Below are 11,950 nucleotides of genomic sequence, written 5' to 3' on the forward strand. Positions count from 1 at the left end.
TTGCCTTTAATATTGTTTTTACTTTCTTATGCTTCCTTTTATACCCGTTTTATAATATTAATTTAAATAAAAATGCCTATTATTGAAAATTTCCCTCTCTTTGTACTTTTTCATTCAGCTGTGAATTCTTAGAATTGCAACTTGGTTGATGTTGAAAATTCTTGGAATTATAAATTTTCATCCTTATTTCTTGCGATTATTGGCTCGTCTCTTAATAACTTCTCTGCAGAGTGAATTTGAATACAATGATAATGATGATAACAGACTCATGACATTCTCCGTTCAGATATGAAACTTTCGCTAAGCTTCAAATGGAAAGCTGTTAACTATGGAGCTTTCGTGTATAAAGAGATTTAAAATTTTCGAAAAGTTTTTCTTTGTCAAAAATTTATTTAATCTTCCATATCGTCACTGTGGAGTAATTCTTCACCGAATAAGACAAGCTAGGCAAAAAAAAGGATGTGTTATTCGGGACTTAAAAAAACGAATCACTTGAAAAAAAAAATTGTACAAGAAAAACGGTCATTAAAAGAGGCTAGGTCATTGAAATCAAAACACCTCTAAGGCCAAGTTCTAATAGTAACACCTGTGTGTATTTTTCAAGATTTCTAAAACTGAAGTGAACAGTAAACAAATAGGCATGGTTATACAGATTTACCCTGAATTAGTTGTGCACATGCTTCACGTTCACGAGGTTACTGGGCAACTCAAGTAGCAGAATGCATCCGACATAGCAAAGAAGCTGTGATTATTATATTAGCAGCTGATTCTGCCATTGTGTTGTGCACAAAGGTACTTCACGAGGTTACTGGGCAACTCAAGCATCCGACATAGCAAAGAAGCTGTGATTATTATATTAGCAGCTGATTTTGCCACAGTTATGAAAATGATTATCTGTACTACATACATGTGACTTTAAACTCCAAATCACTTGAATCATTAGATTATAATATTATCCACTCACTCAACAAGAAAAACGGTCATTAAAAGAGGCTAGGTCATCGAAATCAAAACACCTCTAAGGCCAAGTTCTAATTGTAACACCTGTGTGTATTTTTCAAGATTTCTAATACTGAAGTGAACAGTAAACAAATAGGCATGGTTATACAGATTTACCCTGATGCACACACTTCACGAGGTTACTGGGCAACTCAAGTAGCAGAATGCATCCGACATAGCAAAGAAGCTGTGATTATTATATTAGCAGCTGATTTTGCCTGTGTGTATTTTTCAAGATTTCTAATACTGAAGTGAACGGTAAACAAATAGGCATGGTTATACAGATTTACCCTGAATTAGTTGTGCACATACTTCACGAGGTTACTGGGCAACTCAAGTAGCAGAATGCATCCGACATAGCAAAGAAGCTGTGATTATTATATTAGCAGCTGATTCTGCCACAGTTGTGAAAATGATTATCTGTACTACATACATGTAACTTTAAACTCCAAATCACTTGAATCATTAGATTATAATATTATCCACTTACTCACTCTAGCTTATCGGTAATGATGAGCTACATTGCTACATAAAATGGAAAAACAGTTGTGGACTGTGAACCCACATAATTATATGCCTAGCATTGTGTTACTCACTCTAGCCTATCGGTAATGATGAGCTACATTACTACATAAAATGGAAAAACAGTTTGTTGTGGACTGTGAACCCACATATGCCTAGCATTATGTGTACTACAGTGCCCTAAAGGACTGGCTATAATGCTAGGTAGATAATTTTAAGGAGTAAAATAATTGTAAATAGTAAAAGTATACTTACTCACTCTAGCCTATCGGTAATGATGAGCTACATTGCTACATAAAATGGAAAAACAGTTGTGGACTGTGAACCCACATAATTATATGCCTAGCATTGTGTGTACTACAGTGCCCTAAAGGACTGGCTATAATGCTAGGTAGATAATTTTAGGGAGTAAAATAATTGTAAATAGTAATACCGGGGGGACGGTTGGTCCAGTGGTAACGCGCTTGCTTGCCATGCAGAAGGTCCCGGGTTCACTCACTCTAGCTTATCGGTAATGATGAGCTACATTGCTAGGTACATAAAATGGAAAAACAGTTGTGGACTGTGAACCCACATATGCCTAGTATTATGTGTACTACAGTGCCCTAAAGGACTGGCTATAATGCTAGGTAGATAATTTTAAGGAGTAAAATAATTGTAAATAGTAAAAGTATTTGCAACCCTTTAAATCTAGAAGGCTAGAAGCTCTCCTTATCGGATGTTTAAAAAGTCTCCCATCAGTGAAATCTCCAAATAAGTCACTCTTCCTACTACCACTGCTACAAACCCCTTTATTTATGTTTGCAACCCTTTAAATCTAGAAGGCTAGAAGCTCTCCTTTTCGGATGTTTAAAAAGTCTCCCATCAGTGAAATCTCCAAATAAGTCACTCTTCCTACTACCACTGCTACAAACCCCTTTATTTATGTTGGTACTGAACGTCCAATAAATTCAGATACATTATTTTATTTGGAAGAACATTGTGCAATATTTTAAGCACTTCATAAAGTATCATCAGTTGACGAGTTGATAATAGCACACTTGATAGATAAGGAGATAACAATGAGGGGTATTTGTTTAACTTGTTTACCTGATCGCACTTTCAAGTGACGAAAAATTTATCAAGGGCAAAATATTGTAACATTTATAAACCTAGGTAGTGTTTTGTAGTGCTTGTTGAAAATTTGTTCATGGTAGAGCCCTTCTAGTATGAAGTATTTTTAAATAGTCATCCATACAACACCAACTGTTTCCGTTACAGCAAGGGATTTTGTTTGAATTGTTCTTGTAAAGCCTGTCAAAATTTTGTTGTTCTAACCGCTAACGTTACCTAGTAAAAAAAAAAAATAGTTTCCTTATTGTAGGATAGGGAAAGTAAAAAAAGGCCTAAATGAAGTAGGACTAAGGTAGTATTCAATTCAACCATTCATCCTTTAATGTTTCATTCTCATCAAACATGAAGGAAGAACGACTTCAATAATTAATTCAAAGAGTGTGTGAGACATTCAAAGTGATTTGGTGAAGAACTAGAGGAAAATGTTCTTGGGAACTTGGTTGAGCAACCATGAAGTTCGACAATACTTGGCAGCTTTTTCTTGTAAGTACCTATATCTATCTAGGAAATTATGTAGACGTATATGATATTCATTATTTGCCATCAGGTCGTGAAAATTCCTCTGTCTAGTTAATGCATTAAATGGTCTCATAGGTAATGTAAACGAATGATTTTGTTTGTTCAAGGGAACATGGGTGCGATGAACCTCGGCATATACTTGGGATGGTCGTCTGTCACAACTCTCTATTACCTATTCAAGTGTATTTTTTAAACAGGATGAGTGAGAGTATATGGCACATCCACTTAAAAAGGGGCTTCCTTTTTCTCCTCACACTGTGTTTATTTTAACAACTTATTCCTATAGAGGTGTGTTCTCTTGATTGCGGATCTTTCTCAAATAGGTCCATAACCTAAGCTATAACGACCATTATCATTTAGGTACTTACCATATTATTATCTGTATGTAATAACCTCTAATATTCATAGCAGCCAAATTATTACCCCCTAATATCTCGTGTGTTTATAGTAAACACCTTCATGTACCCCTGTTCGTATAAAAAGATCTCGTTCTAATGGATTAATAATTACCCAGAAACTTATAACGAGGAGATGGGGTGGAGAATTTATGTATGAAAATGCTGTGTAATGGAGGAAACACACGTTAAATAATATAGGTCAGGTGAAAATTCAGGGGGATAAAGTAGGCTATACCTACCTATACATATACAATACAATATCTAAATGCTTGAGATAATTTTACTCCATTTCGTGTAATTTAAGATTTATACATCCACACCTACATATAGCATCAGATTTATCCACATCTACATAGCATCAGAAATTTATTGAATAGGAGGTTAAATCTTTTGAGATTACGGACGTTTTAGATGGAATGATGTTAAAGTTTTAACTACATATAGCATCAGATTTATCCACATCCACATAGCATCAGAAATTTATTGAATAGGAGGTTAAATCTTTTGAGATTACGGACGTTTTAGATGGAATGATGTTAAAGTTTTAGTTGCGTACCTACCTATATACAATACAATATCTAAATGCTTGAGATAATTTTGCTCCATTTTGTATAATTTAAGATTATTTTATACATCCACACCTACATATAGCATCAGATTTATCCGCATCTACATAGCATCAGAAATTTATTGAATAGGAGGTTAAATCTTTTGAGATTACGGACGTTTTAGATGGAATGATGTTAAAGTTTTAACACACTTATGCATACAATCCATGGTGGTAAAACTCGACCTCTGTATTGCTACAAATTTGTAATTGTGTGCCTGATCCTGTGATCCCAATTCCTCGATTGATTTGATTGGAATAGGGATAACATAGTATTTTCTTTGTACGCCCACTTCCACAATTAGTTTCCGATTTAAAGGTATGTCAATGACGATGAAAAAATTTCCATTCACAATAAATAAATAAAGGAACTTTTGTTGTCAAAGAAAATCGCTTCAATTGAAATAGGTAATGTAAACGAATGATTTTGTTTGTTGAAGGGAACATGGGTGCGATGAACCTCGGCATATACTTGGGATGGTCGTCTGTCACAACACCAAAGCTACAATCCAAGACATCTCCAATATTTGATGTCCCTCTCACGGATGAGGAGATCTCTTACTCCACTGCTTTTCCCATTTTCATAGCCATTACCATTGCTATGCTATGGGGATACCTTGCCAATACATTGGGGAGGAAAATAACCGGTTACCTCTCTGCTCTTTGCTTTATTTCATGTTTTGCTCTCATTCTGAAAACCAGTTCAGTAAACGTATTTATAATAAGTCGTATCATAGGAGGATTATCATACTGCGCTGTACTGTTCAATGGACCCATGTACATCGCTGAAATCGCCGAGACTGATAAATTAGGAAGACTAAGCTCAACTTACCTCATTAGTGAAAATATCGGAACTCTAATGATTTATATTATTGGTGCTTACGCCAGCTTCAATTTCCTGAACATATTCAGCTTAGTGTTTGCGTTTATATTCCTAGTTTTTATAATGTTCTTTCCCGAGTCTCCAGTATTTTATTTGAAAAATGACCGACTCAAAGAAGCCAGGCTAGCATTACAATGGTATAGGCCTATGAATAATGAAACTTTGAGTCTCCAGTATTTTATTTGAAAAATGACCGACTCAAAGAAGCCAGGCTAGCATTACAATGGTATAGGCCTATGAATAATGAAACTTACCTGGATAATGAACTCAAGAGACTAAATGATACTTTCGTCCTATCTAAGAATATGAAGCTGAGCTATTTGTTCAGTAAACATACGCTAGTAGCTATTTTGATAGCGCTGTACATACAGTGGGGTGTCCAGACATCTGGTATCAACTACATTACCATGTACACTGTCGACATATTTCAGCGTTCTGCTAGTCTTATTGATCCTTACATGGCCACTTATTTCGCTGGTATTCTACATACCATAGCTCCTTGCTTGTATTTCATCAATGCTTTTCCATCATACCCACAAGTAAAACCTCGGCTATCCAGCCTAACCTGAGGCTTTCCACCATCATCATACCCACAAGTAAAACCTCGGCTATCCAGCCTAATCTGAGGCTTTCCACCATCATCATACCCACAAGTAAAACCTCGGCTATCCAGCCTAATCTGAGGCTTTCCACCATCATCATACCCACAAGTAAAACCTCGGCTATCCAAGCTAACCTGAGGCTTTCCACCATCATCATACCCACAAGTAAAACCGAGCATAACCTGAGGCTGAATTTAACTGAACTGAAGAGACCTGCTAAAGAGAACATAACATGGCGTATGCTTTTCCACGAGAGTGTGCTAATTTGGGTGTCCAGACATCTGGTATCAACTACATTACCATGTACACTGTCGACATATTCCAGCGTTCTGCTAGTCTTATTGATCCTTACGTGGCCACTTATTTCGCTGGTATTCTACATACCATAGCTCCTTGCTTGTATTTCATCATTACAAACTCGTTTGGTCGGAAAACCATCGCGATGGTATCTTACGCTTGCCAAGGTCTTGTCTTGGGTACCCTCGGCTGGTACTATTTCTACATAGAGCACAATACTATAGATTTACATTCTCCCTTGAATTTCCTCCCTGTGGTGTGTATCTCCCTCTATTTCCTAACTTACTCAGCAGGAGCTGGGTGTGTTCCTTTTACCATTTACAGTGAAATCTTCTCCTCCGAGGTTCGCAATACTGTAATGCCTTTCATTTACATCTGGAATGGGGTGGTTACATTCATAGTTTTAAAGTTTGTACCAACATTACTACTACAGACAGTTCACATGTCTGGAGTGTTTTGGTTCTTCTCAATCAGTTGTTTTGTGACTGTGATATTCACTCTCGTATTTATACCAGAAACGAAAGGAAAGCCATTCCTCACCCTTATTGATGAACTTACCAAAATAGCTTGCTGGTAATGATAAGATATAAAATAATATTTCCTCTAACAAATTAATTATTTATTATAACTGGATCATGATCCAAATTCAAAGACAATCTTTTCAGCTGCTATGTATATGATGATTCAGCTTTTTTTTTTGGTCGTCTCACCCTTATTGATGAACTTACCAAAATAGCTTGCTGGTAATGATAAAATATAAAATAATGTTTCCTCTAACAAATTAACTATTTATTATAACTGGATCATGATCCAAATTCAAAGACAATCTTTTCAGCTGCTATGTATATGATGATTCAGCTTTTTTGATCGTTTTCTTTTATGACTCCTCTATCAAAAGTATAGGACTGAGTCGGTTGATTATTGCAGATAACTTAATGCATGCTAAGTTGTGTTCTTATTTATTATAACTGTATCATGATCCAAATTCAAAGACAATCTTTTCAGCTGCTACCTATGTATATGATGATTCAGCTTTTTTGGTCGTTTTCTTTTATGACTCCTCTATCAAAAGTATAGGACTGAGTCGGTTGATCATTGCAGATAACTTAATGCATGCTAAGTTGTGTTCAAGAGTTCCTCGATATCGATGATTCGATGAAAATCCTCATTTCCGATCCCGTTGTTTCAATATCAAAAGTCAGATGTGAAACTTCCAGTCATTGATTTCTTCCCGAAATTCTTCACCAGGAAGAAAGTTACCTCCAAATATAAATCTCTCCGACAAAGTTTCTCTTGAAAGTTTGGTCAGATAGGATGAAACTTGCGAACATTCTTTTTAGGTAAAAGTTTAGGAATGTATATTCGAAGTTGAGTTTAGTTATCTCATCCATTATTGTGTACAGAAGGTATGCCGATATACCTCCCTCTTACAGGTAATACTACCCATAATAATACCTACATGGAGTAAAAAGTGCGTACAGGGTTAAAGTCGAGAAGGAGAAACAATTTATTTGATTGTATCGGAGCTACAGGGTTATCTACTTGATCAAAAACCATACTTGGGGCCACATCAAGCCTAAAGAGGTTTCAACAACAATATTCATTAACTAGATAAAGGCATAGGTGGCAAATGATCATCTAAATTTCCTCTCAAAGGTTCTAGAGAGAAAATGAGTATTCTTAAAGTCCTTGTCAACACCATAAGAGAGAGAGAGAGAGAGAGAGAGAGAGAGAGAGAGAGAAAGAAAGAGAGAGAGAGAGAAATTTCCACGTATGGAAAAACGGATCCCTTGCATTTACGTAGTAAAGTGGTTGTGAATCTAAGCACAGTTTGTAGAAGTAGATCCATTTTATCAGCCAAAATGCATCAAATTTTCCCCGAAAATAAAACAAAGCAGGAACTATCCCTGCTTGCATAGGACAGACAACAAACATGTCAACTTGAAACTTGAAAAGCACAAAGCGTCGAAAATCCTGAGCTTCCCTTGAGTTTTCAACTATAGAATCATGTCAAGTATTGTGGGGGAGGGATTCGGACTATCAACTTATCTCTCTCCTATTCCCAATCCTCTCCTTTGTCTCTCTCTCTCTCTCCTATCCCTCTCCTTTATCTCTCTCTCTCCTTCATTATCTCTCTCTCTCCTTCTTTATTTGTCTCTCTATTCTCCTACGCTCTTGTCCTTTCTCAATTTTATTCTAATTTTCTTTTACTTTCACGTTGTCTCACTCTAGTGTGGGAGACTCTTCCTAAAACTCATTCTTTCCCTTCTTCTCTTCAACTATCTCATCTCTCTCTCTCAAATTTTAATTTTTTCTCCGAATTTACCTAGGTACTTTTTTTATTTGATTGTATTATTTCTCTCAATCTCATTGTCTCTCTATTTGTCTCTCTCTCTTCCTGCCTCTCCTCTTGTCTCTTTTTCTTTTAGCTTCTTAAATTCTTCCTCCCTATTTCTCCATCCTTCTCCATCTCTTTTACACTCCCATCTATCTCTCTCTCTTATTTCTCAAAATGTACAGAGGAAAGGAAGGAAGTTGTGTTGGTTGAGTTTTTCACTTGGCTGGATAAGAGAAACATCAAAAAGATAAAATAATTATCATGTAAGGTACCTTGGAGCGGCTAATTGTGACACGTCTGAAAAAACAAGTGTATAGAAAGGGGTAATGAGGAAGTTCGACCTAGATGGCCTAATTTTCTCGTCTTCTTTTATGAACGAAAAAAAAAAAATCTGGTGTGAACATCACACGACTTTCCTTATCCTATTGAATGATGCTTATTTGGGTATTCTATTATTGTAACTTTTTCCTATCCCTCTCCTTTATCTCTCTCTCTCCTTCATTATCTCTCTCTCTCCTTCTTTATTTGTCTCTCTATTCTCCTACGCTCTTGTCCTTTCTCAATTTTATTCTAATTTTCTTTTACTTTCACGTTGTCTCACTCCAGTGTGGGAGACTCTTCCTAAAACTCATTCTTTCCCTTCTTTTCTTCAACTATCTCATCTCTCTCTCTCTCTCTCAAATTTTAATTTTTTCTCCGAATTTACCTAGGTACTTTTTTTATTTGATTGTATTTCTCTCAATCTCATTGTCTCTCTATTTGTCTCTCTCTCTTCCTGCCTCTCCTCTTGTCTCTTTTTCTTTTAGCTTCTTAAATTCGGAGAAACTGTCCAAACAAGCAGAACAAAAAGGTGAGCGAAAGAGGTTCGAACCCCGCCCAGGGAGATTTTTTTTATACTATTATAAAAAATCTGGTGTGAACATCACACGACTTTCCTTATCCCATTGAATGATGCTTATTTGGGTATTCTATTATTGTAACTTTTACAATATCTGTAACTGTTTGGTCAGTATAGCGCCAAAAAGCGGCCGAAATGCCACCAATCGTTGCACCGACCCTAATCAAAAATTTGTGGATTTGATCACATTTGTGGACTACATACCAAATTTCAAGTCTCTAGCTCATACCGTTCCCGAGATATAATTAAATTACACCGAAAACCGCCAAAAAGCGGCCGAAATGCCACCAAGCATTGTACCGATCTTAACCAAAAGTTTCCTGTCGCATCCTTGTCACATTTGACAGCTGCATGCCAATTTTCAAGTCTCTAGCTCAAGTCTACACGGACCAATGGCTGAAACTTTGTATTTAGGCTCTAGGGACCACAAAACGTGTTTTGGCACTAAAAAGTGACCATCGAAAATTTGACCCGATTACATTACTTTCCTTCCTATAGGATAAGGAAAGTAAAAAGCAAACTTTTTTTTTTTTTGCTAAATTCCTTTCTTTATGGACAAGTATTTTTAAGCTTTTTATGGCATTTTTCATGGCAAAATAAGCCTTTTAAGGCTTTTTATGCCATTTTTCCAAATTTTGCTAAAATATGGCAAAATAGTATGGTGCCATGGCAATATGGCATTTGAACTTCCTTGCTTATAAAGCTACCTAAATACCTACCTACTTACTATAAAGCTATAAACTATAACACATAATATTATGTACCTATAATGTTAGTATAATGGTACGAGTATAGGCGGGTTCATCTATCTACCCATGCATCACTAAGGGTAAATTTTTTAGGGTGCTAAAAAACATTAACTTGATCGGCCTGACAGGAGGGTTTTAGTTGATTAAAATGTGCTTAAATCTCTCGTTTCTCTCTCTCACCCTTTGTTTTTCTTATCCTCCATCTCTCCACATAGGTAGCTCTGTTTCCATCCCTTTTAAATTCTCTCTTTTCTCACTCACTCCTTCCCCTTCCCTCTCCAATCACACTTTTTCAATCTCTCCCTCCTTCTCTCTCTCTCTCTCTTTCGTAATTTCATTAAAATTCCCACCGGTCCTATAGAGACAACACCTCTTTTCCCCCCTCTCCCTCCCTCTCTTTTCCACCCCTTCCCCTCTCCTCCTCCTCTCCCTCAATAATACAATTTTTCAAAATGCACCCCTAATTGATTGGATTTTCGTAGTTTTTCCCCTTTTTCTTCAAAAAATAAATAAATAAGTAAATAAAAATGGCAGGCCTCCCGCTTCTCCAATGTATGTGGATGTGATTTTCCAATATGTAGAAAATATCGGGCCGATAATAATAACCCTCTTTTCCATTTTATTCCATTTATTATAGGATTTTGAAGCTTTCCCCCTAGTGAGTTTCGTGAGGCTGGTAGTACGATGGAAGTCTATGATTGGTTTATATGCAGTGAGAAACAGTGCTTTTCCTTTCCTTTGGTAGTGTAAGTGTACCATTTATTCGCCCACCTAAAAAACGTACCATTTATTGGCCCACCTGTACCATACGCCACATAAGTCTGAACTGGACGAAATTTTTCAAGATCCAATTTCATCAAAAGAAAGAGCTTAAAGACTGCTATCGAACCAGTGCTATTCAAAAATTGTAGTCATAAAAACAATAAAAAATAGAAAAATAAATGTGTGCAGGTGGGCCAATAAATGGTACGTTTTTTTAGATACGTACGTACAGGGTCGGTCATAGTTCGGGCTCTGGGGCTAACTGCAACAATAAGTCCTTTTTTTATTTAAACAAACAATAGGTTCCTAATATCTATTTATATTGTGACTTTTATTTCATTTTGACCAATTGTTCGGTGTGGTAAAGGATATAATATGTATTTAATTCGGGGTGCAATAGTCCTACACACTGGACTCCGTACACAGGAATTTCGTCAGAAAAGACCTTAATTCAATGTAATAGGTATATGTAGTTATAATTCAATGATCACGAATACAAGAAATTACAAAGAGCGAGATGATTGCCTGGGGCCTAGGGCCCTAGGGTAATCTCTACTATTCAACCCTATAGGGATCTACTTCCCCATTTCGAAGTTGAAAATACTCGTAATAACGTATCTATTGCTTTATCAAGTATACCTATAGGTAAGGTATGGATATAGTGTAGGTATTGTTTTAGTAGACGGCCGATTTTTCTTTCTAACAGGTCAATCCCATCAGATTATGTTTTCCTGTCCACGCGGCCGCGGCGTCCTATAGGTAAGGTATGGATATAATGTGGGTATTGTTTTAGTAGACGGCCGATTTTTCTTTCTAACAGGTCAATCCCATCAGATTATGTTTTCCTGTCCACGCGGCCGCGGCCTCTTTTATCCCAAAAACTTTCCTTAACTACCATTATACCCACAAGCAAAACCTCGGCTATCCAACTTAAACTCAGGCTTTCCACCATCATCATACCCACAAGTAAAACCGAGCCTAAACTGAGGCTGAATTTAACTGAACTGAAGAGAGCTGCTAGAAGTGAAAGAACACTGTCTTTGAGAAGAATATCTATAGGTATCTATGTATGTTCACCACTCTAGAAATCCTGGATATTTTTTAGAGAGCCCCAGCAGCTTTGTTTTGCTCCATTCATAATACGAGGCACGAGTCCCTACATACGAGGTACCTACATACTCAAGTCTACGTATAAATGTACGTATACCAGAAGAGTATCAAAAGAAGGCGACAAATTCTGCTGAGTCCAATTTTCCCAGAGAG

General features: G+C 36.6%; 1 pseudogene; it reads left to right on the forward strand.

Moving 5' to 3' along the window:
* The first annotated feature begins 2,719 nt into the window (after positions 1 to 2,719).
* Positions 2,720 to 6,615, forward strand: LOC103517456 (annotated as a pseudogene).
* The last annotated feature ends 5,335 nt before the right edge of the window (positions 6,616 to 11,950 follow it).

Source organism: Diaphorina citri, unplaced genomic scaffold (genome assembly GCF_000475195.1).
Source record: "Diaphorina citri unplaced genomic scaffold, Diaci psyllid genome assembly version 1.1 scaffold1855, whole genome shotgun sequence".
Classification (NCBI taxonomy): Eukaryota; Metazoa; Arthropoda; class Insecta; order Hemiptera; family Psyllidae; genus Diaphorina; species Diaphorina citri.